Source organism: Anser anser, assembly GCF_964211835.1.
Source record: "Anser anser genome assembly, chromosome: 21".
Classification (NCBI taxonomy): Eukaryota; Metazoa; Chordata; class Aves; order Anseriformes; family Anatidae; genus Anser; species Anser anser.
Genome location: NC_139742.1, coordinates 12,356,730 through 12,384,725, shown reverse-complemented (window position 1 = coordinate 12,384,725; position 27,996 = coordinate 12,356,730). Strand labels below are relative to the sequence as shown.

Here is a 27,996-nt window from a genome sequence, read left to right as displayed (position 1 = left end):
CGTGGCTGCAGCTGCTAAGCCACACTGCAATAATCAATAATGATAATAATTATTACAGGAGCAGCATGAATTTCCTATCAAATTAAATCACACAATGAATAATTTTCATGTTTTATTAAACAAAAGCCTCTCTCTGTAAAGGTTTGATGGTGCCGCAGTGTCTTTGGTTTGCCACAGCAGGGCATCACGACAGACCAGAGCTGGAGCTGCAGCGGAGGGCCGGGGGGGCGTTGGATGCTCGCTGCTCCCCTGCCGGCTGCTCTCCCACGCTGTGCTCACGAGAGGCTGACATGCGAGCAAGCACGAGGACAATGCTGGACTCTCAGGCAGAGGCAGATGCTGGTCATACAGGGAGCAAGGAGAGTAAAGATCCATTTATGTTATCTCAAACCAGCAATTTTCAGCGTGTCTGGGGACAGGAAATAAATGCATTTGCTTTTGGGAGAATGAAATGTGTTTGGGATTTGGGGAGGTATTGTAAAGAAAAATCAAAAAAGTTTTCAATTTTCAGCAAACTGCTTCTTAGGCAAACATTTGATGGATTTCACAAAACAGTTCTGTAGTCCGGGAACCACATTTTTCACCGCTAATTCAAAACACCTTCCCAGCTTTACTCAGGAGGCCGAACCCTGGTCAGTACCAGAGGTCCTCCGACTGCATCGTCTCTCAGCTGCCTCCCATGCATACCAGAGGCGGCTGGGAACGGACTGCTTGGCCAAGGCAGTGACTGCTGCTGGTAATGAGAATCTCACCAAAGCCCCATTTGTAACCTCGCTGACGGATGTTCTTGCTCATGGGGTATTTAATTTTTGTCTGCATTACACCACGCGGTAATAGCCATGCCTGGGTGGCTGCAGGGCCTGCCCAGCACGACCGCGTGTGAGGCATCAGCCGGGAAGGTGGCGTGTGGGAACAGACTCGATTTCACTTGCCGGACAGGGAAGCGTCACGCGGGCAGGAGATAAGCGTGGAAGGGATCAGCTCACTTTGCATAACAGCATCTCCTTCCTCCGCGCCTCACACGCTGCCTTGCAGCACGGCTGCACACTGAGATTTCATGTAATTTTGTTTTAGTGCAGAATTTAATGTTAAGTTTAAATATGTAATTATCTTTAATTGAAATTACATCCATGCTTTTCATTAACAAGACGCAAAGAGCGAGCAGCGCGAGGCGCCGACGGGCGAGCACCGCGCTCCGGACCCGGCCGCGCCTCCGCCCGCCCGAGCGCGGCGGTGCCGGTGCCGCAGGACGGCCCGGGGGGGAGGGGGCCGCGGCCAGGCGGGGGGGGCCGGACCCCGCGGTGCCGAGCCCGGCGGGGCCCCCCCGAGGCCGAGCCCGGCGAGGACCCCCCGAGGCCGGCTTCCCCGTCGGCTCCGCTGCGGGCCGGGCGCGGCGCGAGGGGGGCGGCCGGGCCCTGCTCGGCACCGGGGGGCGGGCGGCGCTCGGGGGCCCCGCTCCGGGCCGCCCCGCTCCGGGCCGCCCCGCTCCGGGCCGCCCCGCTCCGGGCTGCCCCGCACGGCCCCGCAGGGCCCCGCACGGCCCCGCGGCCCGGCAGCGGCTCCCCCGGCGCCGCGCTGCGCCGAGCCCGAGCCGTCGCTTGCGGTCACAAGGGGGTAGCATTGGTACGGCGCTGCCGCGCCGCCAGCCGATGTCACCGCCGCGGTGCACAATGGCTTTAAAATAATTGAGGTCTAACCCCTTTCAAGAGAACATATATTGGTTTCTTTTTTAAAGTAGCCGAGGAACAATGCATTTCCATAAGTGAACGTAAAATTGCATTTAGAAGCGACCACAGCCCCTCTGTCATGTTGCATGGAAAAAATCATCTGTTTCTAGATTTAGTCCTTTTCAGACCTTAAGGTCAGTGATTCAAGTGGACATTAAACTAATACAGCAAGACAACGTTGTTACAATTGTCTGGTGGCTCTTCTGCAAACCTATTGGTCGTTTCAAATTCTCATACTTCATTTAGAACTGCTTTGCAGCCAGCTTTGTTCTCTCGGTGAACTCGGGGGGTTTACCGGCGTGCCTATTTACGCATCTGTAAAAGATGGTCCGTGACATCCTCTGCATCTGTGTAATTCCGGAGGGATGACCTGGTCCTGCACGCTGACATGGGCTGAAGGGGCTGCAGGTGCCCCAGCCCCGAGGCCAGGTTCCCCGTGCTGGCTGCCGTTATTTAGGAGCTCCAGCCGCTGTGAAGAAAAGGCTTGTCAGGGCCATATCTCAGCAGGCAGCACTTGCCACAGACCTTGGTTCAGGCTGGGGAAAGCATTCCGCATTTTTGATGCAATGTTTCCTAATGTTTCACCCAACAACCCATAAATTTCACAAGAACAAGTCTATAAAGGGTTTGTTTGAGGAGAAAAGGACAGATTGCTGTAGGCTGTAACTGCAGAGAAGCCTTTAAAGAAGCTCTTGACAAACAGCAAAACAAGTACCGTACATGCACAGGACCACTCCCCAGGAGCAAAGCAGGTCCAGCACACGGTGGTGTGCACGATCCTGCCCAGCCTGCGAGCCCTGTCCTGCTGCCCCAGCAGTCCCCTGCCCGAGGCAGGCGGCGGTGCAGAACGGCACGGACGCTGGGTCGGCACCCGGGTGAGCATGGGGCGTGCTGGCACAATCAAACAGAGGACAGTTCCTACCCCACCTGACCAGCTAATTTCAAATTTATCTAAACAATTATTTTTAAAAGCAAGAAGAAACAGCTTTTCATACTTGAATGATGGCGTTGCTCACTGACCGTGCTCCAGGAACTCAGCTCGTTGTTGCCACCAAAGCAGTTTCTGCACCTTTCCTATGTACAGTTCCTATGGATTTATACTAAATGCAATTCAGACTTGTTAGTAACAGTTGGTGAGACAATCAGCACATGCTAAAGTCCTACTCTGACAGCGCAATCAATTAAATATCAATTAATCAGTTAATCAGTACAGAAGATACACGTAACAATGACAGCATCAGCTAGTTTATAACCCTGAGTGTTTCACGCCATTTGCACGTGTGTGGCTTGACGTGTACAACATTTTTGCAAGGGAGTTTCTGACAATGGAATTTCCAGTCTGAGACACTGTGAATGGTTTTGCACATGTACTCATCAGAAGAGCTAAAAAATTCCCTTCCTTCACTTGGGTGTGACTCCTGCTATGGTCATCTTCAGCTGACATCCTTGCAACGGAAACTTAGTAGTGCTCATGGAAAGCACATTTTAAACTCAAATGCTCAGATATCCTCATAACTGTATAACTGATCATCAGTGCAAAGCTGACATTCAGATGCGTAATTACAGTGCTGTCCTTGTTACCTGCATCACGTGGGAGGAATGAGGACAAGCCATGTCCTGCGTAGCTCACCACCCCAGCAGGAATTCCCACTGCCAGCCTCAAGCTTTCTCATCTGCAGAGCCAAGGCTTTATCAATGCAGAAAAATCACAGATAGCTTAGAGCAACAAAACTGCGACCCCTGGCACTGGCATCGGCTGCTGTGTGGAACAGCTCCTCACATGGATACGTGGCAGTACTGGTGCTTCCTTCCTGGTGGGTTGTGTGGATTGTTCTATTTCTAGAGCATTTTTTGCTGTTTCCTCCTTTCTTCTCTGGCCCATGACTCTTCACACTGGAAAGTCTGCCCATCTGTGTCCTTTCTGCCCTCTGAGTCCCTGAACACTTCTCATGATAATGCAAGGACAGGTGGCCCTGGAGACCTTTTCACCTCATGCATGTCCTGCCTGTGCCTTAACCTGATTTGGATGTGTCTGTGATGTGAGTGATACACCTACCCAGATCCTGAGACCTCCAGAAGCCACTGCTCGTTTCCATAGACCCCCATAAATGGATAACTGGCTCTTTTAATCTTGTTACTAAATTGTAATAGAATTATCCCTCTAATCCTTTGGAGCAAGAGCAGAACTCAGCCACCAATATAAAATTAAAAAAAAAAAAAAACCTACAGTAATCATAGATTTTAAAAGTATTTATTTTGTGCTGCTCTCAGATAGGCTGTATATAAAATTTTATTTCAGAGGAATAATGCCATGTAGTGCACTTTGTGGCTGCACTGTGATTAAGTCCTTTTTAATCTGCTGTGCATGTGGAGGTGCAGCGCTTTCCCAGCACAGCTCCCTCCATGCCAGACTCTCTATTAATGGGGTTACCGGCTTATCGGAAAGAGGCAGAATTACCCAGCTACGGGAGGCTTTTACTCTGATCTGCTTAGAAACCCAGGCCATCTGAGGGCAGGGGGGGCTCAGGGACAGTAAGCCTGTTTCTTCCTCAGGACCATTTGCCCCTCACAGCTCTATTTTCTTACAAGGAACTTCCTAGCTGCTAAATCTGTTCGGCGCGATCGGTTCCTGCTGCTGCTTTGTCTGTCTGTCTGTCTGCCTCTCCGCGGGTAACAACTGGCACTGCCAGGCGGGGCAGGTCCAGCTCGCCTCCCTCTGCTGCCTGTCGGGCCGGGAGCCCCAGACGGAGCCAGCCGCCAGGTCAGCAAGTGCCTGGTGGCTGAGTTTACCTTACGCAGCCATGGTGGGCACAGCAAAGGCACGTTTGCCAGAACTGATTGTCAATAGGACGGCGAAGTACAGTTGGCTGCAGAGCCTAGGGTACCTGGTGCTGTCAGCAAAGGACAGCTGGTGCTGCTATGGTGCAGTGCACAGAGCCATCCTCCCCCTAACCCCGCTGTAACGTTCTCCCCTTACCAGCATTCCAATAACAGGTCCTGTTCGTTCCCTTTCGGCCACAGCTCCCAAATCCGACACTGCGGGATGGAGGTACAGTGGCACGGTGGGAGGCTGCAACCAGAACAAGCAGAGCTCTTCTTTATATGGCAGGGTCCGGACCTCATGGGGCCACAAAGGAAGGAGCTGGTTGCTGCAAGGCGTCCCCTGGAAACAGACTGGGTTACCTGCAGAAGCCCATCCCTCCCAGGTAGGCAGATCAGCTCATCGAGGTGCTTTTGCAATGTTAAGGAATAGGTTGGAAACCACAGCACACAGGACCTCCTCTTCCTGCTGCTCTGTGCCCAGAACACGAGGCGAGGCATGGAGCGAGATGGGAGTAGGTTAGGGATGTGCTAGCGTCTTGTCACAAAGCATTTGCTGACCTTTCTGTAAATATTTCTCAGAAAAGGCTAAATGCCCGGGTCAGTTCAGAGGGTGCTGTGCTGTGATCAGCACTTTGCCTGGGGCACAGCCACGGCTCCCGTTGACAAATAGCAATTGACCTGAGCGACTGCGGGCGCTCGCGGCCGCGCGGCGAGTGGGCAGCAGCCCGCAGCAAGCTGCAGATCGCAAACACCAGTGTGTGCAATTCTTCTCTGAGGGTTTGCTTCTAACAGCAATAACTTTGTGCAGCGTGCAGATGATGTTTTAGGGAAACTAATGTGATTTCGTCCTTAACAAAGTGAATGCTGTAGAACACAAGACATTTATGAAATGCCACTTCTCACCTGATGTCTTTGCCTGGATTTTCTAACCCTAAATTAAAAAGACCGTATCCATTCACATTGCAAACTCAAGATATGAAGTGAAAAGAGTAATTTCATGAAAGTTCATGTCATCTGACTTAAAACAACATCAACATTGCATGAGGGCAAAAAAGGAGTTTCGCAGTGATGATTTTAAATGTAAAGTGGATTGCTTCTTTTTTCATCACTTTATGGCAGAAACTACTGCTTAGAAAGTAAAGGCTATATATTCGTGTAGTGAAGTCTCATAGACCAGACCCCTGCAAATACTGTGCTGCCAAGTGCAAGCACCTGCAGAAGCACCCCACAAACACAGGCTCTCAGAATGCTATGCCTGGGGTAGGCGTGGTGCTTTGTCAATTCTGTTATGCCACCAAAAAATCTGCACTGGTTTCTTATCTGGATTTCACTCTGGGCTAGCTTGCATTGATGAAACCGAAACTGATGTGATAGAGCCAGTTAAAAAATCTTCACAACAGTGAACACAAAAGGCTGCACTGGACAGTGCCAGCCTGCATAGGGCAGCCCTGGGCCCAGTGCTTGCTGCCCTGGCCATGTTTCTAAGCGTGCAGCTCGGGGGAGGGAGGCGAGAGGAGCACTCACGGCCCAGCAAGCCTTCAGCATGCTTTCCTTTTCATGCCAAGTACCTGGTATGCCAGTACTCTTCCTGAGCTACCTGCTGTTCTCACCCTGACCCAAATGCCGTCTGTGACTGTGAATGACTGCTCCCTGCTTGCGCTCACCCCCGGCACAATTACTGCCTGCTAACAGCCCTCCTTGTGCTTCCCAGAAATGCAGACAGAGAATGGGAATTTGCTAAAGGTGGTGTCAGAAGTTCAACACCACCATGGCATCCAAAAAGCTTGAGAAATGCTCAGGAGGTTGGTGCGAGCATAAAGGATTTGGCATGCCTCCCTGCTCTGACACACAGCCTTGCGAGTGAGAATTTGCACGGCAGTCGTTCCATGACTCGTGTGCGCAGGAATGTGTGTGCATGTGTGAGCAGGAATGCCTTAGGCCCCAAGCCTGCAAAGATTTATGCACATGCTTAACTCTTAGCAGATGAGAAATCCCACTGAGACTATGCATGTGCTACAGGTTAAAGACAGGCATAAAGCTTTGAAGAGTCTAAATCTTAGATTATAAAGATTATAAATTTTAGGAGGACAAGGACAGCTGCTGTCTGTACGGCGGCAGTGCCCTGCAGGCAAGGGGCAGCTTCTGCCTGCAATGGCACCGAGCCACCTCCATCCCCGGCACTGCCGCCGCCGGGGCAGCCCGCACGGGCGCGTAGCCCTGTGGTTCCCAGAGCAGCTGCAGGAGGTTCTGGGCAGCCTGGAGAGCTCCCTGTGGGTGACTTGGGAATTCCCTTCACTTGGGAATTCCAATGCACCAGGCTGAACAACTCAAGGGAAGGGAACACAATAGGAAACGGATGATTTGTCTGTTCCTTTCAGCGCTGGAGCTCACGCACTCGCGAGGTGACTGTGCAGCGGGTGCGGGCTGCGGGCTGCGCTGCCGGGGTCACCCAGCCGGGTCTGGCCGCTCCTCGGAGCGTGGGGCAGCGCACCGGCCCAGGCCCAGAGGACGCTGTGTGGGTGCCCCTGCCGAGGCACCGCGGATGAGTGCCGCTGCACACCGGACTGCCAGGCATGTGAGCCGGCCTGGCCCTGGCCAAACTGTGGGCTGCACGCCCCTGCCACCGCCACCGGGACCACCCACCCGCTGCAGCAGGCGCGAGCACTCCCACCGGGGCCCTGCCCACCAGCCCCACTGCCTGGGACGGGCCGCGGGGTGCTGACACCCTAGGGCTGAATGCGGGCATCGGCGCGAGCCGTGGCAGCGTCCGTGCTGGCTGGAGCCAGCCCCGGGCAGCGGAGCCCTGCCGTGAGGACACCGTGGCACACAGGCGGCACCAGCCACCCAGGTTTGCTCGGTATAATATCAAAAGATGGGCAAGAGGAAACTATTTCCTGGTACTCTGTATTTTTAATTCATATTTTCACAGATCTGCCTGTCCTAAATCCCAAGCAGATGGTGCAACTCAGCCCGTCTCCTCCAGCAAGGATGATCCCTGGGGCCTCCCTGCAGAGAGTGTACATTTCAAAGGATAATTCCAGCAGCACTCCTTACCCTGATCTGGAGGCTTCTGAGCATCTATGTACTTCATCATTCTTCACATATACCTGCCCCTGCCTTGCACCATCTCCCACTGGGGCTTGCTTTTCTCTTCTAAAAGGTAAGCAGAGTTGCAAGCTCTTAGATGCGGACTTAGAAGCAAAGATAGCTATGAAACTCAAGAACCAAAAATAAAAATCAGAAAGGGAAACAAAAAGAGAAAAGAAGGAAAAATCCTGTGTGAATTCCCTGATCTCTGCTACAAAAATAGAAGCAGCCTCCCCCTCCCCATTCCAAATGCTGGCAGGGATGTAGCTTTCCTGGAGGTAGCCCCAGAGTCGGTGGTGGCAGCAGTAAGGGAAGCCCATTACCCTACAGCACACTCTCTGCACCTTTTTGTGCTCATGAAGGATTTCTGAACTAACAAATCCCATTTGATAATTGTGTTGCGAAAGCCTCACTTTGAATATTTAATAGAATTATTGCTAGTTATCAGCACAACTAGGTGATAAATTACAAGCGGTCTTTACTCAACACAAGGCAGAGCCATTAGGGGGTTTCAATCACATTTCCCACCCTACCCCCTTGTCAGGATGACCATGAATTAAACAGAAAAACAAACAACCAGCTCCCCGTCCAGAGGTTCATTCCTTTAAAAAATAAAGAGATACAGAAATGCTCATCAACTTTGGCCTGGTCCCAGCTTCCCGTGGACTGTCACAACTACAACTTTCCTCTGTCTTCCTTCATTCCCGCACCACCCCTCCCTGCCAGAGTCCTCTGGTTTTGCCTCCCCACACCCCCTCTGCTGTATATGAATGAGGTGATCTTTTAGCTGCCCTTTGTCTTGGAAAAAAATTAATTCTCATTTGCATTACCTCGACTAAATGTCACCCACCGATATTTTGTTAGACATTAGCAATGCTGGCAGAGAGGGGCACGGGATAATTGCGTTCTGCCTAGCGGTGGGATTTACATAATTTCAGACAGCAATTAAAGAATCCCTGGGAAATTTTTTTTCTCTTCCAACCTCTCCTACAAAGAAAGTGTTCGTTTACATTAAGCGCTCAGCTCCTCGCTGTTCATTTGCATAAAATTAAAGGTTTTTGTGTTCTGGAACAGCAGGGTAACATTTAAAATTCCGTTTCAAAAAGCTCACCTTAGAATAATAAAATGTTAATATCATTTCATGGGCTGGAGAAGGTTGCCAGCTGCCTTTCACTTCAAACTTTTATCCAATACTAACTGTTTGGGTGGGTAATATTATTATTATTTTTTTGTTGTTAAGATATAAACTTTCTTGAAAAAGTGTAGGGATGTAAATGTGCCTATCGATGGGTCTCTGCAGGGCTACTCCAGAGCAGAATGTTTGTTTACTCCATAGTTTTTTAATTAAAAAATCATGCAAAAGAGCAGCAGTGGAATATTATAGGCTGTAATGTGCCGACATACTCCAGACTAAGAGGGGAAATGCAATTTGGATCGAAACTCTTTCATTTGCTTTCATGGAGGTGGCAGGGGCACTCCAACGAGCGCCTGCACCGAGATAGCTCCCAGCCAGGGCTGTTTGCACAGCCCGAGCCCGTGCCGCAGGTGGGGAGGCCAGCGGCCGAGCGGAGCTGGGGAGTGGAGGCTGCTGTGCCTGGGCAACGCGCTCCTCTTTGGGCCCTTGCTGGGATTTCAGCTTTATGTGGTGGCTGCACTAATAATTCCCTTCTCTGACCCAGAGACGGGTGCTGATGGGCAGCGGTTATAGGAATCGCTCCCCTGCCCCAGCAGCACCTCGGGAGGACAGGAGGAAGCCGGACCCCGGGGTCGGCGGCAGCCTGGTGTTGCCAGCGCGGCTGCAATCCTTTGTGCCAGCGGCACAGCCGGAGCTGCAGCCTGGTGGGGGCATGGGGCTGGCCCATGCAGCTGGGCCACCAGGACCAGAACGTCTGTGCCCGAGCATCTGTTGGTGTCCCCTGGTTTCTGAAGAGCCATCAGCAGATGTTGCAGCTCCTCACCCACATCCCCTGCTGCCTCACAGCTCTGTAAGAAACTCCTGTGGGTCTGATGTGCTGGCAGCCCTGTCTGACCTTGGGAGCTGGCAGCCACAGCAGGCGGCACCAGGGACGGCAGCAGCCAGCACTGCAGGGCACTTCCCACACCTCTGCTGTGCTGCGTTTCAAGCAGAAACAGAGGATGCTGCATGCTCATGTCCTACTGCAGCAGCAGGCTGGTGGTCCCTCCAGCCTTGTACCTCCCAGAAAGCAAGGGTGGCACCACTGAAGGACAGCTGAGACCCAGCCCTTGCTTCCAAACCTGGCGGGGTCCCCCTCGGGTCCCACTCCCTCCTGCAGACTTGGCTGCAGCGCAGGTGAGGTCAGGGTGCTGACGAGGGGCAGCGTTGCACAGCTCCTGGCACCTGGGCACCCACCTGGCCACCTGCTCTGACGGCTCCGGGGCCCCTTGGGCATGGGGACCTCGTGTGGGGAGCACCCAGCCCCTCGCCAACCAGTCCCCACGCCTGGCAGGCAGGCAGGGAAGTCCTGCAGCTGCCAAACAGGAGGACAGCGGCTCAGCGCTCCTCCACACCACATTGTGTGTGACTGGGAGCAGAGGCTGTCAGGGCTGAAGCTTCCCCAGCCATCAGCTGCCTTTATTCTGAGCACTCTCAGCACTAAATAATAATAAATGACATTTCCATTTGAAAAAGACCCTGGTGAGGTCCCTCAATGACCTTTTTTGTATCACCAGGGTCCTTGTGCCTGGGAGTTGTTGTCAGACCTGCTGCCCGTCCAGTGCACGAAGGACAGAGCCCCAACAAGACACGTTACTGGACAGAGGTAGCAGGGAAGGATGGGCTCTGCAGGGCTCGCCCACCACTTCCCGCTGCTGCCAGGTGGGGAATATCCCAGGGGGCCGGCCCCTGCCCTCCTGTGCAAGAGGTACGGAGAAAGCAGCCCCACCTTGCACTGGAGATGTGGGCCTCTCCCGCACCGTGACGCTGCCCTGAAGCAGGGCAGACGGGGGCCGTGGCTGCATGTGTGCGGGTGCTGTGCTCCTCCTGGCGCAGGCTCTGCAGGAGCAGGAGCGCTGGCACCGCCGCAGGGCTGAGGAGAGGTGGGATGTGGGTAGAAGCAAATTTGTCTCCAGAGCAGCAGCATGCTGTCACCTGCATGATCCTGTGGTGGCTTCAGTGGAGGAGTGACAGCAGCAGAGAGCAGCCTCAGCGAAGCACACGCACAATGCACCTCCTGCAGTAACTGCAGTGCTGGCAAGGAAGGCGCAGTGCTGCTGGGACCCCTCCGGCACGAGTCTGAGCACAGGATGCGGGGACAACTCTGTGCAGAGACCTCCACTGCCAGCTGAGGTGGCAAATGGCAAAGATGGGACTTGGTCATGGTAAAACAGGAACATCGAGGGGGGGGCTCCAAGTGCCTGGGGAGGTAGGCGTGGGGCCGTGGGTCCTATAACGGCTGGAAATTCAGGTCAGGAGGAGACCCTGTCTGGGTCTGGCTCCTCTGCGAACTGCATTGGCCAGGCCTGTCACACTCGGCTGGCATTGCCGTAGAGACCCACGGCCCCTCAGAAACGCCTCCAGAGCCCACGTACCCGCGTGGCTCCTCTGTGCTGGGCAGCGGTGCCGGGGGATTCAGCAGTGACCTGGCAGCGAGGCCGCCGAGAGGCAGCCGTGCTGCTGGTGCCCCCGTCCCACTGCCAGGGGGGCGCAGGACGTACCAGGGCACCCAAAGGCGCTGGAGGCGCCCAGCAGGCCGGGAAGCAGCGCCCAGCGGGCAGCCGGGTGCATGCCTGCCCACCGCACCTGAGGGCCAGCGGGCCCTGGAGCAGGTCCTCCCCCTTCCCAGGGAGACAGCGCTGGAAAGCCGCGCCAGCCCAGCCTCGGGGGGCTGCGAGGGCTGCACCCAGCCGGCAGGCCTGGGTGCGCCTGGTGCCACCCGCGCCGAGCCATGTGCTGGAAGGGGCGCCTCGGCAGCTGCGCCCCATGGTCCGTCCTGGTGCACAGCCGCAGGTGAAAGGGCTCGGGGCTGCCAGGGGCCTCTCCTTCGTGCAGCCCTTTGCAGTCACCAGCTGCCGCCTGCCCCACGCACGCCCCGTGCCCCTGCCTGCCACGGCTGTGCTCAGCCGCACGCCCGCAGCCACCGCTCCCCAGACGGCCCCGGCCCTGCGTGGAGAAAAGGGCTCCTGAATTAGCTGAGACAGGCGGAGATCTTCCACCTGGCAGTCCTCTGATCTGCCACCATTTGGGGCTGCTGTAGGATTGTTGCAAAAAGTATTTCATTAAAAATGAATCCAAATTCCAGCTGCTGCGTTATCTGACTGCTTCTTAGGTAGGAGAGCGTCGAGCACAATCTACATTCCCCGGTGACCATATTTGATTTCTGCTTAAATCTCCAGGCCACTAAAACTCCTACCTACCTGCCAGCAAGTACCAATTTTTCTTAATGATTTGCAGAGGGAATCTACACCTTCAGAAGTACAACGTATATGAAACCAGGACAGACTCAGAGTTTTAAGCATCCAGCTCACTAATGACTTGTTATAAATGTTTTCCAAACTGCTTTGTGTCTCTGGGAGGTGAGAATTATCACTGTATCTCAGTAAAAATGAATATAAAATAGGAGCAGCATGCTGCACACTTCACATTAAAAAGCTCACAAATAAACCATTTGCCATTCTGATGTCAGCAAGCGTCTCCATCACACACATCTTATCAGCTGCCAGGATACGGCCAAGTTTTACACGGAGTTTTCTACGTCCCACTTTTCAGGATTTTAAAAGTCAGCACAAAACCAGATTGTATTGTGGGTGACCAAAGCAATGAGCAGGCAGTCAAGTAGGGTGTGAGGAATAAAATATTTTACTTGGGAAAGACGCAGACTGACCCGCGTCCTCTGCAAGCGCCCCGAGCAGAGCAGGGTGAGCGGCAGCAGAGCTGGGAGGCGGCAGGCAGAGGGAAAGGGAAGGGAACCACACAGCCCTGCATGCCAGCAGCTCGTGCCCCAGGACAGGGGCCCTGCAGCACATTTTGCCAGGGGCAACCCACCCACGTGCACCCAGAGCACCCGTGCACAAGCGGGTGAGACGTGCCAAACGCCAGGCTGCAGGCATCAAGGTGCCCGTGTGGGCCGTGAGTGAGCTGCGCGCTGAGGAAGCAGCTGGGGCTGGTGAGCGGCTCAAAACCAAGGGGCTCCCTGCTCGTGGGAAGTGTTACAGAACCCTTTTGCCTTCTGGATGAAAAGAAAACGAACTTTTTTTTTAAATTGGAAATGAAGACAATTGGCCTAGGAATTTGTCTTAGAAAAAATCATGAATTCATTAAAAATTTTTCATTTCAAAATTTGTTTTCATTACTTTTACATTATTTTATGACATCAGTAGTAGCGCATAATGTGACCTGTCATATCATGTCAAGTCATGTCATAATATGCATAATAGTAGTAGAAGTGCATAATATTACATGTCATATTGACATAATCAGAATATTCTATTATTATTGACTTTGTCAAACTAATTACAACACAGACAGGAAACACTTTGCTATAGAAAATAAGATTAAAAGGTGCAACTTTTACAAATTAATGGTTAATTCCATTTGCAATTGTATCATAATGTATTTGTATAAAAATAAATACTTGACTAGTATATTATGCTATGTTATGCACTACTACACATAACTCCATGGAAATAATGCAATAAGTAAAATTAAAACAATCCAAGAAAAAATTATCTTGAAACTACTTCAATTGCTTTAAATAAAAAAGCTTCAAAACAAAAAATAAGATTTTTTTTTTTCTAAACATGGAAACTAAGAGATCCCAAAATAAAGTAACTCATGTTAAAATAGCCATAGTAGACGGATAATGTATTGGAAAAAACTCCCCCCTAGCTCCGAAGTACCCGTGAGGGAGGAGCAGCACGGGTGGCATTTCCCTGCGGCGTCGCACAGCGGTGTGCCAGCTGTGCGGCCGTGCACGAGCGTGCTCACACCCACTGGAGCGCACACCCCCTGGACACGCACCACAGACCCACTCCTCGTCAGAGGTTTCCCCCTTTCCACACCCAGGCTCACACTGTGCCCACTGGGACTTCTAATTGACTTGACATGTTATAAATTGCCTAACTTGGCTGCGATTGCTGTGAAGAATGGTACTTTAAAGGACTCAATATCTGTATATCTCCCTTTGATAAACATTGGCTTGCTGAGCTTAGATCTTATTTATTTACCCTTGGAGCAGGTTCATTACTATGTATTAGGTAGATATGACATATTTATGGAAATATGGGGACTCTTTATGGAATATATTAAGATTAAATAAATCATTTACTATGTGGTCAAGAACTACAGCAATCCTGATGAACGATCCCATGATTTTTTTTGATCTTTGTGTAAATTTAAGAGCCATCGCCCCTTTGTTTTCCTGGATCCTGGCAGTACCCACCCAAGCCCCGCGTACCACGCTTGCAGCAGGGCCGTGAGGCATCGCTGCCGTGCACCAGCGCACTGAGGACCACGCTGCCGGGACGGCCCCTCCGAGCCCCCTTTGCTCCCACCCCGCGGGCGGTGCACGCTGATGTTGGCGCAGCCCGGGGGAGGCCAGCGAGCCCTCTGGCACCCACCAGCTCACAGGAACCTGCTTAGCAAGCTGAGAAATGATGCCGGTTTCGTTAGCCCACGTCATCCCACTCAATGTAGTCTGCCTCATGCAGCCATTAGCCAATGAATTTACATATCTAATGGTGCATTTTCACAAATTAGTGGTAATTACATTTAAAACAGCTATTTTGATACAAATCAATGAGAGCCACTGCTAATGACATAAATGCTATTTCACATGTCCCTTGGCCTCATTACAAACATCCAAGCAAATTCACACAGCACAAGCTGCGTTAGGAGAACAGCACATTGCCTCCAACGAGCTCAGAACAAAGCTTTTCTGGTGGGTATAAAACATCGAGCCCTGAACAGAACACAGCTACCATGAAGACTCCTTTACGGCTGCGCTTCAGCCTGTGGCATTTGAGTTCTGCTCGTTTCTCCCGGACACTTGCTCTCACTTCAGTAGCTTGTGCTCGGTGACGGCGGCGCAAGCTGCGTGACGCGTGGCAGCGACACGTGCGGCAGCGCCAGGCTCCCCTGAGCGCAGCCCGGGCACCCCCCGCACCATGCCCACAGCTGCCCCAGCCAGGGGTCGGCTCTCTGGGAGCTGTCACGCCGCAGCCCCCGCGGGAGCACTTCAAAAGCCAGCGATAAGACGGAGCACAAGGCCCTGACACCACGGTGGGCGAGGCAGCGGCTGTGCTGGGCGACCTGGGCACACGCAGCCACATCCCAAGCACACCAGTTCCGGTGCTGAGCTGCTGCTCACTTGCACGGGGAAGGGATGGGGCTGCAGCACCCGGCCCGGGAGCAGCTTGCCCTGGAGGGGTGGCAGCACGGCGCAGGAGGTGCACCTGACGGCGCACAGACAGAGGGACGGGGGCCAGGCAGGGCCAAGAGGCTCCAGGTCCCTCCACAGAGCAGAGCACGCTCCGACGTTTTCTGTTTGGCTCGGGACACTCAACAAAAACATGTAAATACTTGGGGATTCTTAAGGATAGTTAAGTAGCAAACTATCTGTCGATAATAAAATTTGCTTGCTTCTCACAGATATCCAATTTGCCTACTATCCACAGAAAGGAATTGGGTGTCTGCTTCCTAAATTGTTTTAATCTCTGGCAAAGAGCGCTTCTGGCAGAGTTCCTCAGCTGGAAAATAGGAAATGAGTTAGAAACAGTAGACAAACGTGAATAATATGGAGCTTAAGATGTTTGATCTTGAGAAGTGAAGTTTCAATAGATTCCCCAAATCACCTGTGTATGACAGCTCTGGGGAGATAAGAGCCTTCCTGGGGAGGGACGGGGCCGCAGAGCACCGGGAGCGCGCGGGGCAGGCAGGGTCACAGCTGGCACCCAGGGGCCTGCAATAGGGTAGGTGGGGACGTGTCCCCTGGGGGCAGGGGACACAGTGCCACTTGGCCGGGGGGAGAACAGCGCTGGGACTAAAACAGCACCACGGGCTGCAGGAGCTGGTGCAAGCTTTAATGGAAGTCATCGGGTGTTTAAGCACCCCGCTGGTTTGCCCCCCCCGACGCTGGCGGCACACTCGGCTGCCGGACATCCCAATGGAGCCATCGCGGGGCCAGGAACCCCTGCACCTGCCTGCATGTCCTTGCTGTCAGACTGCATCTGTGCTTTTCTCTTTACAAATGTTTTCTTGATAGATCTTCAAACATTTTTTCTCAATAGTCCTCCTGAAAGGACTTCAAGAAATCTTAAAATCCTGAGGAAAAAAAAAATATAACCTTCCGTTTATCTCCTGATAGATAGGCTCTTTCTTTTGTAACACTGCTAATAACATTCATGTCACTGTGACACTAATTGAACTTTCCTATGCAAAGAGGAAAAAAAAAAAAAAAGTTGCCCACCACAAAGGGAAGTAATTTCTACTGCAACATCCTCCCCAGGCCAGAGCTGGGCCTGTGCCCCGGGCTCCAGGCCATACAGGAGACTGCACAGGCATCCACACACCGTGAAAACACAAGCTCACCGCTGAAAAACTGCTCTGTGCCTTTTCCTGTCACAGGGCAGAGGAATCCTCTGGAGCTAGCATGTAATCTTCAGAATGGATACCATCTTTCTTGTTATTATAATCACCTTCTCTGCGAGGACGGTGCTCTCAGCACATGTGAGCGCTGCAAGTGCTGGCCTGAACAATAAAGGAAATGCTCTTTTCCATTGCACTAAGTGAAACAATTCAAACCAGGAAAATCTTGATAAAAGTTTAATTAGGAAAACTGACTCCATCTGTAACATATCCCCATTCTCCCCATGTATTAACCCTTTTGCCATAAATCTGCCACCCTTGAAGAAACCTGCCTTCCTCACAAAACCTACTCAGGGTTCACATTATTTTAATCAGTTAGAGGGGTTTAATACATTATTGATTTTTAGGAGAATTGAAAAAGCTCCCGTATTAAGTCCAGGTTGCTTATTCTTTCTGTATATGACATTCAGGTACTTGTGAAAAATTATACCAATTATGAAATCAGCCATTTACTGCTTCAAAGTGCAATCAGTTGTCACACTGGAAAGCACTTGCTCCTGAATATTATTAGTTGGGCTATGTGCACAGGAAAGTGCTGAGAGGAAAGACTTTAACCAAAGGGCAATTGCATGAAATTTACTTAGAAATAGCTATTTATCACCCTTGGATTTCCTACTGTTCAAATCCACTGCAGACACTTTATGGAATGAAACAGCCATCTCACCAACGTAACTCAGCCAACTGAGGGGGTTTTTTCCTCACTGACATTAAATGAAAAATTTAGAAGTCATTGTAACAGCTTAAAGATGCATTATCCTTTTTGATGTGCAATTTTAGCTTCATATCAAAAGCCATATAAAATAACCCCCGCACAAACACAAAAAAGGAACTTTTAAAAGTTTTATGACATGTAGTTCATCTTACCTTTTATGCATCTAACAGGCACCGTTTCTCCTGCTGTTCTCAGAGACCACTGTATGATTACCACTATGGGGGAGAAAATATTGCCATAGTAGCAGCAAAACCAACTGAAGGAAGGATTAGTCTCTGGAGTCTGGGAAATAGAGGGGGAGAAGCTGAGCACCACAATGCCAGCAAATTCCTCTGAAGCAAGAGAGCTGTGGGATTGCAGGAGAGCTACCCATTAGAGGAGCCTGCAGTTGTGTCACAAACCGCCACCATTAATGGGTTTTGCTGCAGGCAATGAAGTGAGAGGGAACATAAATTAAAGAGGGTACATTCAAGAGAAATTTCTAGCTCAGTAAAGATGTCCTGTCTGCTTGTTTTCCAGAGTGGACAAGAATTTTAGAAGGCAAGGTCAACTTCTTTTTCTCCAAGTAGGAATGGAGGAGGCAAACCTGGGAGTGCTGGCGCAGCACCATTAATGTGCAGGTCTTTGATTGCTGATAAATGTAACTAACGTTCTCATCTCCCCTTGCACAGTTCTTCCTTTCCTAATTTCTCAAGGTAAAGTACACAATAGGAATAAAATAACTGGATAATTTCCATGCTGGAAGTGTGGTCAGGGGGACAACGGTGAATCTGGACACAGGGCCTGGCCTCACTCCACCCTCCATGGGAATACAAATAACCAGAACTCGGCTCCTGACCAACAGCATGAGCAGAGCGAAGCACCAGCACCTCCGAGCATGCACACAGTAGCAACACCCAAACCAGCCCAAGGATTTGGACACTGCGCAGGATGCTTCCCATCAGCAAGTCTCCACCAGCTTCTCTGGGGAGGACTGAGCGCGTGGATGAGGGAGCTGCTGATCCTCCCCTAAGCAGCAATCAGATGTCCTGCCAGGAGGTCAGGGACCCGTGCTGGGCACTTGCTGTTTGTGTGAACTGTGCCGGAGGGGCCGGGAACCCACACGGGATCGCCCCTGCTGCCTGACCAGGCAGCCACACGCTTCTGCTTGCTGCAGCTTGCACAGGTGAATTCAAATGGAGCTTTCCACTAGCACACTCGCTCCTGGGTGGGAAACACTTCTCATATGTTTTAAAAGCAGTTAACCTTGGTCCCCAAAGCATCCAGACCTGTTTCCAACAGAGCCTGGGTACGGACCATTTTCACTTCAGAAGTGAAACCTATAATTATGGAGATGGCTTGTAGTTTGTGTTATTTGCCCCAGTGAAATCCCATGCTCCAAAAAACAGGCAATTTCAGAATTATTCTATTCTAGAACTTCAGGACCAAATTAAGAAAATGGAAAGGGGTTGCTGAAGTTAGCTACCTTCCATATTGCCTTCAGCACAGCACGGGTGCCCTAGATGTCTAAGATGCAGCATGTTACAAAATGCACAGACGATAAAATCTTAACAAGTGATATAGACCAAAATCTAATAGCCTGTTTCACAGCACAGAAATAATGAAAAAAAAAAAAAACACTATATTTTAACTTAGCAAAAGGATTGTTATACCATTTAATTTAATAAATAGTAAAGTATTTATAAATGAACTGTTTCACAAAGTGTTACCAATTTCTTTATACACAATAATATGATTTGCACAAGCATTTGTCCTTGAGGCAATAGAAATTTTCTTTACAAATCAATCCTTACAAGGATTGTAATTAGTATCCGCTAAGGCAGCTAGCAGTACCTGTAGCTGTATTTCTCCCATAAATGCCCTGATTGCTGCAAGCTCTCACACAAAGCTAACGACACAGAAGGAAAATGCACACATCGTCTAGACTATTCATTTTAATCAGGCAAGAGTGATTTTTTGTGGCCCATTTGATATGACTTTTACACAAGATACAACCTCACTCCACAGGGGCTGGTGGAAAAGGTCAACACTGCTGTATAAGAATACATTTAAAGAAGGAGTTTAGAAAAGCAAAAACTACAGATCAGGATCAGCATTGTTTGGACAGAGCAGCAGGTGTTGCATCATCTAACTAGTGATTTCTGAGAAACTGAAAACACCATTATTTTCTTTTAAATGCTCAAAAATGAAAAGACTAGAGACTAGGACTCATTTTGTGTCAGCTTCCTTTGGTTCAGGCTACAGGGCCAGGGGCTGCCAGGCCCAGCTCTGGACCCCAGCTCCTGACAGCTGCTCGGGTCTCGGGCTCTGACCCTCTGCCTAACCCCCAATGTTGAGCACAACCCCACCCGTGAATGGTGCGAGGTGCCCAGCGGGTCGGGGTCAGGACACGGTGCTCGGGGTGCAGCGCCTGGGAGCAGGGAGCAACAAGTGCTGCCCCACCTGCCTGGAGCAGCACGTGGCCACGCCGGCTTCCCTGCGCTCAGATCAATGTTTGCAGGCTGTCATTACTACATGGAAACGTGAGCCCTTTGGTCCTTTAAATGCAGGCGTAAGTCAGCAGACCAAGGACTGCCCTGTCTTCAGGGAGATTTTCCTGGAGAGCTCCAGAGCCTTCAGTTGCGCTGTAAATTCCACCAAATAGCACAGCAGGAGCTGTATTATTCCATGAATAGGGTCTAAAATTCCAGCTTTAGGTCCAAGTTTCGGTATGAATCATGCCATTCATCATCATTACCCACAGACATTCCATTTGCTGCCCCCCAATGCGGCAGGAGGGGCCCGGGCTGACACACTTTGTGTTTTTTCCCCCTCCTCCAAACAGGGAAGAGGCCAAACGTCAGCAAGATCATTGATCTCAAGTGTTTGCCTGTCCTCCTGAGCAAGAAGAAGGTTAATTTATCACAGGATGAAGAAAACCCAATCTTTAAATTCCCCACTTGCTCTTAATTAAGCAAAATTCTACAATGCTTGCTAAGCCTTGCTCTGAGGGCCTGGCTGCAGTGGCTCCACCGCCAAGTCCAGGCAGTCAGCCTCCCAGGCAGAGACCCATCAAGTGGGACAAAACCAGCACCCCCTCTGCTGCCAGCTGCCCAAACACCTGGGACAAGAGGGGCCAGGTCTACCTGGATGCATGGCTCTAACCCCACACCAGATCAGCTCCTGGGCACTTGCATCTGGTCCACAGTGCAGTCTCCAAAATGCAAAAGTCTAGACAGAAAAGTGTATTTAGAGCAAAGTGGCACATTACAAATAACGTGTCTGCTGTCCATAGAGAAAGTACAGCCCCAAACCCAACAAGCTGCAGGGTCTCCAGCCTCTGTCTTCAGAATGACAGAGCAACGCAATGGATGCCGGATGCCCTGTCTGCAATGGGAAGCAGCAGCCACACAGAGTTAGGGAATTAATGCTGCTGCCAGGAGTGCTACCCACTATGCCAGCTTAATCAAGGTCTGTGAACTGGGTGCCTCCTCCTCCTGTGTCCTGTGAGCTCTGGACAGAGTAATGCTGAAGCACATGCCATGAGCTACACGGAGGAGGCAGGCCCGTGTTGTGGAGTCATGCTGCAGAGCACCAAAGCCCAGCATGGGGATGTTTTGGGCATCAGTTGGGCCCCAGGCACCATGTAACTGCTTCAGACACTTCTGAGACCCTGGCTCAGCCCAGCTGCCATGGCTGCGCCCAGAGGGCAGGGCCCTGTCTCTGGCACAGAGCACAATGCCAAAAAGGGAGCTGACGAATGGAGACATCACGCAGGCATTCCCTGCAGCCCCTCTGGGGGCCAAAGCACCCCATGCCCAATGATGGGCAGCCCCTGCACACTCATCCCCCTGGTTCCACGGCTCCAGGTGTGGCTGCACCGGGCACTGCAGAGAGCCAGGACAGGCACGTCCATCACAAACCCATCTGCCTGGAGATTCCCTTGTCATGCTCCAAGAGGTGTGATGGGAAGATTAATCTTAATAATGACTGTCCGCAGCTAGCCTGGGCCAGCCCAGGCTGCCCCCCGGCCAGGACACGTGTGCGGCCCCCACGCACTGAGCCCCTGCCAGCACAGGGCTGCTCCGGCCACAGAGAAAACCCTTGGGCAGCTGCTGGGCCCTGCAGCGCCTGGGGGCTTCTCCCTCCTGTCCGCAGAGGGAACAAAGTGAGGACAGTAATGCAGCACGCTCAGGCAACACCAGTGAGGCTCTGCCTCCCACGGAGCCGTTGTGCTGGCATTAAACAGACAAGACAAGCTTGCAGTCAGTTAACAGCCAAAAAATAATGAAGGAACAAGTCAGCAGAGCAAAGCCGAGTCACCCAGACCAGCCAAGTGGAGAATTTAATTTCTTGCTGGTTCCCCAGCAGCGAAACATCTCTGTGCTGCAGCCCACATGTGCCGACAGCCCTGACCCAGCGACCACCACCGCTCCACGGCCGCGGGGCCAGGCCCAGCTGCCCGGTCCTCACGCCCCAGAGCAGGGCTCTGTCCTCAGAGGCACGGGGAAGTGGCTCTGCCTGGTGCAGGGCAAGTGAGGGTGGCATTTCCCCATCACTGCACAGCTCGGACTTCATTTCTGGGCTAAGCACTCAAGGCAGCACGCTGGAGACCAAGGCTCTGGGAGCACTTTCAGCCCAATAACACAATAACCAAGGCAGTAAAGGGCTGCAGACACCCGGCCTCACACCGGGCCGCAGGAGGGCACAGGGGCTCCAGCACCACGGGCCCGTGGCTGCCACCTGGGAGCAGCAGCAGGGGCTGGAGCCTGCGGGGCCTGCTTGTTTCTCCTCCGCTCCTGAAGCCGCCAGCATCTCTTCCGTCTGCAGAGAGGGTGAGAGCTCGCAGGAAGATGAACCGTAAAGAGACCCTGATGCCAACAGAGCTGCCCAGACCCATTTTGGTCTCCGTCCATTTGGGTCCTTTTCCTTTGTTCCCAAAAAACACTTCTGGGAACTCACCCCTGGTGTCAGCATCTGTGCGGAGTGCTAGCAGACAAGTTTGGAGAAACAGTCAGGGTCTGAGACAGCCCCAACAATAAGACACACAGAAGTGAAGGGGATAAATCAGCTGCCAGGGGGTAGACACATTGCCCCTGGTGCAGGCAGGCGCAGAGGTGCCCATCGCCTTAGCTGTTGTACTCGGGGCAGAAGTACGGGGGCTGAGCTGTGAGCCGGCTGGGAGCTGGCTTCAGTTTCGCCCCCATGTTCCAGCATGTGGAAGAGTTTACTTGGTTTCTGTTTCTTTCTCCACATTATTTCAAGTGCAGCCTTGGTAGAATGAAAACAAACAGAACTACTTATGCCCACGATCATCAGGTACCACAGCTTGCCCAGATATGCATTTCTTTGGGCTAATGCACAACTTTCAGGTTCATCTCAGGAAACATTTGGGTTTACTTTTGTGAAAAGAAAAGAGGCAAAGTTCTGAGTGTAACTGACCGACCTTTCTAAAGCAGTAGCAGAGGACTGTCAGGCTGAAGCCTGTAACGACTCAGCTAAGGAAGGTTAATGAAGGCTGCAGCTAACCAGGCTTCCCCTGGGACCAGGCCCCCAGCCAGCACCCAGGTGCCCCCCGCAGACCCGTGCCAGCACCACAAGCTGCTGCGGGGCGCCTGGAGCCCCGCGGTGCCCAGAGGTTGTCATCCTCCCTGCTCCCACCAGGATGGTGTCAGGCGCTGCCAGGGGGAGCAGCACAGCAGGGGGACTGCACCCTGCATGGCTGCTGTGCTGCAGGGGACAGAGCCAGCCCCAGCCCGAAGCCAGCAGCGCAGCGCAGGTGCTGAGCAGAGGACAGTGGCCCCAGGGCACAGAAAGGAGCTGTGCTCTTTGCAGCCTGAAGACAGCACCTGGGTGAAGTGACATGGTAACAAATGGGCTGAACCAGCCTGTTTCTGCCTGGGAGAAATCATGCAACAATTTTCAGCTCCACACAAGCATTTACAGCCAAGTTATAAACTCCCGTAAAATGCTGACAGACCCTTAGCTACAGCCGTGCTAGCAGGTGCCCCCATAATGAATGTGTTGAATGACCTACCAAGCAAAGTTATTGAGGCAAAAAGCATTGCGGTCATTCAACAAACAATTAGAGAGCATCCTGGTGGGGATGGCATACTAACAAGGGAAGAAGCCAGGAAGAGCTGAGTAAGCATCCTGCCTTACCCCCAAATTCCTCCTCTTCCCAGCCTGGGCTCTGATCTATAGCATGACTCACTGGAGCTCCAATAAAGCTTTGGAGATTGTTATGCTAAATGAGAAAAAAAGTAATTGCCTTTCCCCACTTCTAGAACTCCAGATATATAACTTGGAGAAATATAATTAGCTGCTAACTTCAAAGATGCATTGGAATTTTTGTAATGGGCATTGAGACCCTGTATTAAAAAAGCTAAAAGAAAAATGATACACTCCTTCTTGTAAATGGAATGAGACTTAAAGGTTTTAATTAGGATTCTCTATGCATCTGCAGCTAGGAAGACAGGAAAAATACCCTTGTAGTACCTTACTGTTTGAAAAACATACACTGAGCTGCTGCAGAAATAATTAAGAAGAGTGACAGATTTTTGTCCTATAAGCATTTTAATAATGATGTATTATTAAAAATAAGCTGGTATTTTCAGTCTATTTGAACTAAAGTGATTTCAACCAAAGGAAGCTCTCGGCATCAAAGACACGGGGCACTCATCTATTTTGAGCCGTCTGACTCAAGGGAAGGGAGGGTGTCCACAGCAGCTACCAAAAAAAAAAAGAAAGCATTATGCACAAAGAGGCATAATGCACCTGCTTACAATGCTTCTTTGCATCCCCAAGCTTTGATTTTAAAACGTGCACTCAGAAGTTTCTCGGAGTCTCTTGCTTAGCCATTGGGACTCTCCTATACCTTCTCATAGGAGTGGCCTTTTTTTCTAGGAAATTGCCCATGTTTCATAAAGCAAGTTACATACTAGGGCTATATACAAAGAAAAAAAACAGGAAAGCTTGTTTTAGAGCCAACACTAAAAAGAAGATAGTTAAGTGCTCATGTACCTCTCAAAGAGAGAGGAAGAGCTATGGAAAAGGATCATTTCAGGCAGCCAGGAAAAGAGGTCAGGACCTTCATTCTCCTTGAGAAGAAGCTAGAAAAAAAGTCCATAAAGGGCTCCACAAGCCTCTCAGGGCATATCTCAGCTATAGAGGGGCTGGAAGAGAGCCACAGTATTGGGAGAAAAAGATTCTCTTTTCATAGCACACTGAGAACACCTCCATTACCTCCTTTACCTGCACCCCACAAAACCCTGATGGCTGCAGCTGAACGATTTTGGCTGCTTCTAGACTATGCTAGCATAGCGCAAGAAGAAGCTGATGCTACACAGTTACAAGACAGAAAGAGAAACAAGCGTTTAGTATATATTATCCTCTAAACCTCTACCCACTGGAAAACATCATACGCTTGCTTTGCAGCAGGACCTCCTAGCCTAGAAAGCTTTGCAAGAGACTTAGAGCAGTCTCCGTTCAACCCTCCAGCCCCAGCCCCTGCTTCCAGCGCTGCTGGCCCCCGGAGCACACAGCTGCCTACCTAGGAGGGTGCTCAGCAGCCATCACCCAGCTGGGCAGCCGTGAGGCCTTTTGACTCAGAAGCCCTACCCTGATGTGGGGTCAGCCCCATAAGTGTGGGGCTGAGGGGGTGCCCTGCATGTTGGGGGTGAGGTGTGTGGGGGGAGCTGGAGCTGATTGTGTTCCTGGGGGCTCCTAGTAACTGCATGGTGCTGACAAAAGGGCAAAGTCTCTTCCGGATTTTAGATCTCCTTTAAGCTCTAGCTAGTCCATAGGGGAAAAAAAGAGTCATAAAGGTTAAATGTAGCTAGTGTTTTGTGAAATCCGTGCCTTGGGTAACTTTCAGGAGAAAAGACAGCGCTTAGGTTTAGGGAGGATAGACTCAGTTTTCTTGCATCAGTGTAGGAAAAGCATTCAGTCTCTGGACTCCTCTGCTGCTGCAGTTCTGATCCTCCTTCCAATATGCCTATGTTGAACTACAGAACAAAACTTGCTTTCCTCTGCGGCTCAACTTTTAATGAATCCTTTTCCTTTTAGACTTCATGTAGGCTAATTCTTGATTTACTGCCTAGGTGTTAGCAGCAAGAGCACATCAGTCATCTAAGTGCTAGCTAGCTTGACTCAAGCAGCAGAGAAGCACTGACATTCTTCCATGGCTTGAGGAAGGAGCTCTGAACCACTGGCTTGCAGAGATTATTTCTGTGCCTACATCAGGAGAAGCAGAAGGCATTTCTGTCACTTAATTTATTTACAAACAAGCCAGAGTGGCTGAAGAATGCTGATGTATTACTTGCTGTATCCAATCCTCACTGTATTTTCAGACCTGGAGAAGGGACTCAGTCTTCGGGGAGCAGCTAAGTTCATTAGCTGGCAAGGGAAGGGAAGTTTCTTGTGAGAGCTCACCTGTGTGAATCCAAGAGGAAACAGAACAGCAAATTCCTCTCAGCTAATTATAAAGCTGCCAGCTCAATAACAAATTGGTACTGGGAAGCCAAGCTATGGGAGCCGAAGCCCTCAAAGTTCAGAGTGTTCTTCATGCAGGGTGCTCACAAGGGATGGCCCTGGTGGCCTGCGGGGTCCTGGTGGGAGGGCAGCTCTGCTCTGCTCCTGCCCCCCTGGCAGGGCCCGGAGTGTCTCCTGGTAGTGGGTGGCTTGTTCTTTGATCTTGTGGATTATAACTTACCTCATGTTTGGCCACTTCTTGGTCTGGGCCTTGATGATTTGTTGATAAACCGTGATATTTGCTGCTGCCTTTAATGAGCTGTTGTGGTGCAGGCTGACCACTTGTGCTCTTGCAGGCAGGGATGGGGCTTTGCTGGGAGAAAGAGGGGCTGGAAACATTCGTGGGGAGCAAGGGGATTGCTGCTCTTTGGCAAGCTTGAGCTGCTCTTTCCTTTTTAAGGAGAATTCCAGGTACAGAATTTCTAGCATGAAATAATGAATTCCTGCTTCATGTGTGCCTTGCATAATACTAACCACAAGCTCTTCTCTAATCTGAGCTACACAGGAGCTCATCACCACATAGCTCAAGAAATCCTTTATTGTGTATGCATGGGCAAGCACATTATAAATACAGAACTTGGCAATAACTCCCAGCCCGCTGACAGCTCGGCAGAGGCAGGGCGCTGCGTGTGCACCGGGGCTGCTCGCGCCTCCGCAGCAGCACCACGAGTGGGGGGCGGCTCCTACCCTGCTCCCCCGGCCCAGCTGCGTGCTGGAGCTTTTCTGCATGAAACCCAATTTTGTTCCATGTTCCACACTTGCCTGTTAAAGAGCAAAGGAAGAAAAGGGTTTATTTTAAGAAATCGCTGTGCTGGCTTCCAAGCATTGTTACACTGCTTGCATCCTCGTGTCTCAAACTTGAGATTTGTGGCCTTTATCCATCTGCGTGGCTGTGGGTCCATAGGGCAGTTATTCCAGAGCACCTCTCTTGTTTCCTGCCCACACCCACGTGGCCCATCTTTGCCCTTTCCGTGCTGCTAACTGCTGGGAAGCAGCGTGGAGTCGCAGCACAGCGCTGCCCACCAAGCCCTTGGTGCACCACGGTCCTGTGCTGGTGCTTCTATTTCCAGCAGGGCTGTAGCGACCTGTTCAGCGATCTGCTGAACAAACGGCCTTAAGCACAGCAGCTCACTGCTGTGTAGGCTCATGCTTAATCACAAGCCTGAATGCATCCATTAGGCTTGCTCTGAAACTGCTGCCACCAACACGCCCGTGCAAAACGTCAAACTTGTGTTGGCGGCTGGAGGTGTGTGGGGACCGGGGCAGCACAGGGCCTGGGACTGATGGTGTGAGTGTCCAGGCTCTGGGAGCTGCGCCCTGTTTGCCCCACTGCCCAGCGTATGCCGACACGCGATGCTGAAACACGAGGGGGATGCTGGGGGGGCAGGCTGGCACACGGGCTCTGCTACCTGGGGTCAGTGCAGCTCGCCATGCCAGCCTCCATTTTTAACATCGCCATGGCTCTGCTCAGCATTAAATGCTTTTGTTTATATTGGTCTTAATTGTGCTTGATTAATGGTATGACTGCTCTTCAAGATTCCTGTTCACTTGTCACCTGTGTGGAGGGCTTGGTAGGGTGGAGCAAGGCAGGAGCCAGGGGCAGATGGTGTTCTGGGGGGCACAGGGCCCAGATTGCTAAGTCTAATCCCCATGAAGCCCTATAATCCCCTTTGAAAAAGGGACGATGATTCTGTGCCACAGCACTGGAAGCCAGGAGGCCAGCGGCAGCTCGGCCAGCGCTGCCCTGAAGGTGCGGTGATGCTGCGTGCAGCCCCAGGCTGTGCGCGGGGCGGCTGCTGCCGTCCTGCACCTCCTGAGCTGGCTCATGAAACCTGTCTGGTCGAATAGCTGCCGAGTGGCTCCCCAAAGGAGGATTTTGCACCAGTATGGGAGGAAGCGAGTTCCTGACAGCGCTGGCAAAGAGCTGTTGTCCATCTGTGTGTGCCGTGCAGAGGACACGATGCTGAGCACTGGTAATACAATTTATTTCCACTAGTGAGTGAATTGCCCATAATTCATGACAAGTAGAGCCTCGAGTGATGATGAAGGTCAGCCCATCAGATGTGGAAATAAATTGTATCCCATTACAGTGTCCTATTAGGGGTCTATTTATAGCAGGGTTTTGCAAACTCGAGGAAGTTTGCAAAATCTTGGGGTGGGATTTTTCCTTGTTCCTTTGCTGGTGGGGGCGAGTGCCATGGGGTGCAAGAGCTGGCTCCTCAGGTACATGGCAGCGTTGCTCCGGCTGGGACCGAGGCTGTGGGCTCCCCACCACCTCCCAGCTCCCCGGGAGGGTGCAGCAGCCCCCGCCCCGAGGAGGGCGCAGCAGTGCCTGGAGGGGCTGCAGCTGCATTCAAGGTGCCCTTCAGCAAAGGCAGCAGTTCAGTATGTCTCACGGGAGAGCAGCTGCAGCAAACGGGTGTTTCAAAGCAAAGATGAGGCAGCTGCTGCTGCTGTGACAGCAAATTCTAAAACCTCCCATACGAGGACAAGAAATAAACTCAGATGTAGAGAAACCCCTGTTAGTCAACTGC

General features: G+C 51.5%; 2 long non-coding RNA genes across 2 annotated transcripts; one reads left to right on the top strand and one right to left on the bottom strand.

Moving 5' to 3' along the window:
- Positions 1–6: 6 nt before the first annotated feature.
- On the bottom strand, positions 7–2,825 carry LOC310885022. Its single transcript, XR_014574510.1, has 3 exons — positions 2,723–2,825; positions 2,039–2,196; positions 7–409 (listed from the first exon to the last, which is right to left on the bottom strand). It is a non-coding gene; the product is annotated as an uncharacterized lncRNA (long non-coding RNA).
- A 589-nt stretch (positions 2,826–3,414) lies between these two features.
- Positions 3,415–13,250, top strand: LOC310885023. The gene is made up of 4 exons (XR_014574511.1): positions 3,415–3,541; positions 4,837–4,933; positions 7,480–7,710; positions 10,329–13,250. It is a non-coding gene; the product is annotated as an uncharacterized lncRNA (long non-coding RNA).
- Positions 13,251–27,996: the final 14,746 nt, after the last annotated feature.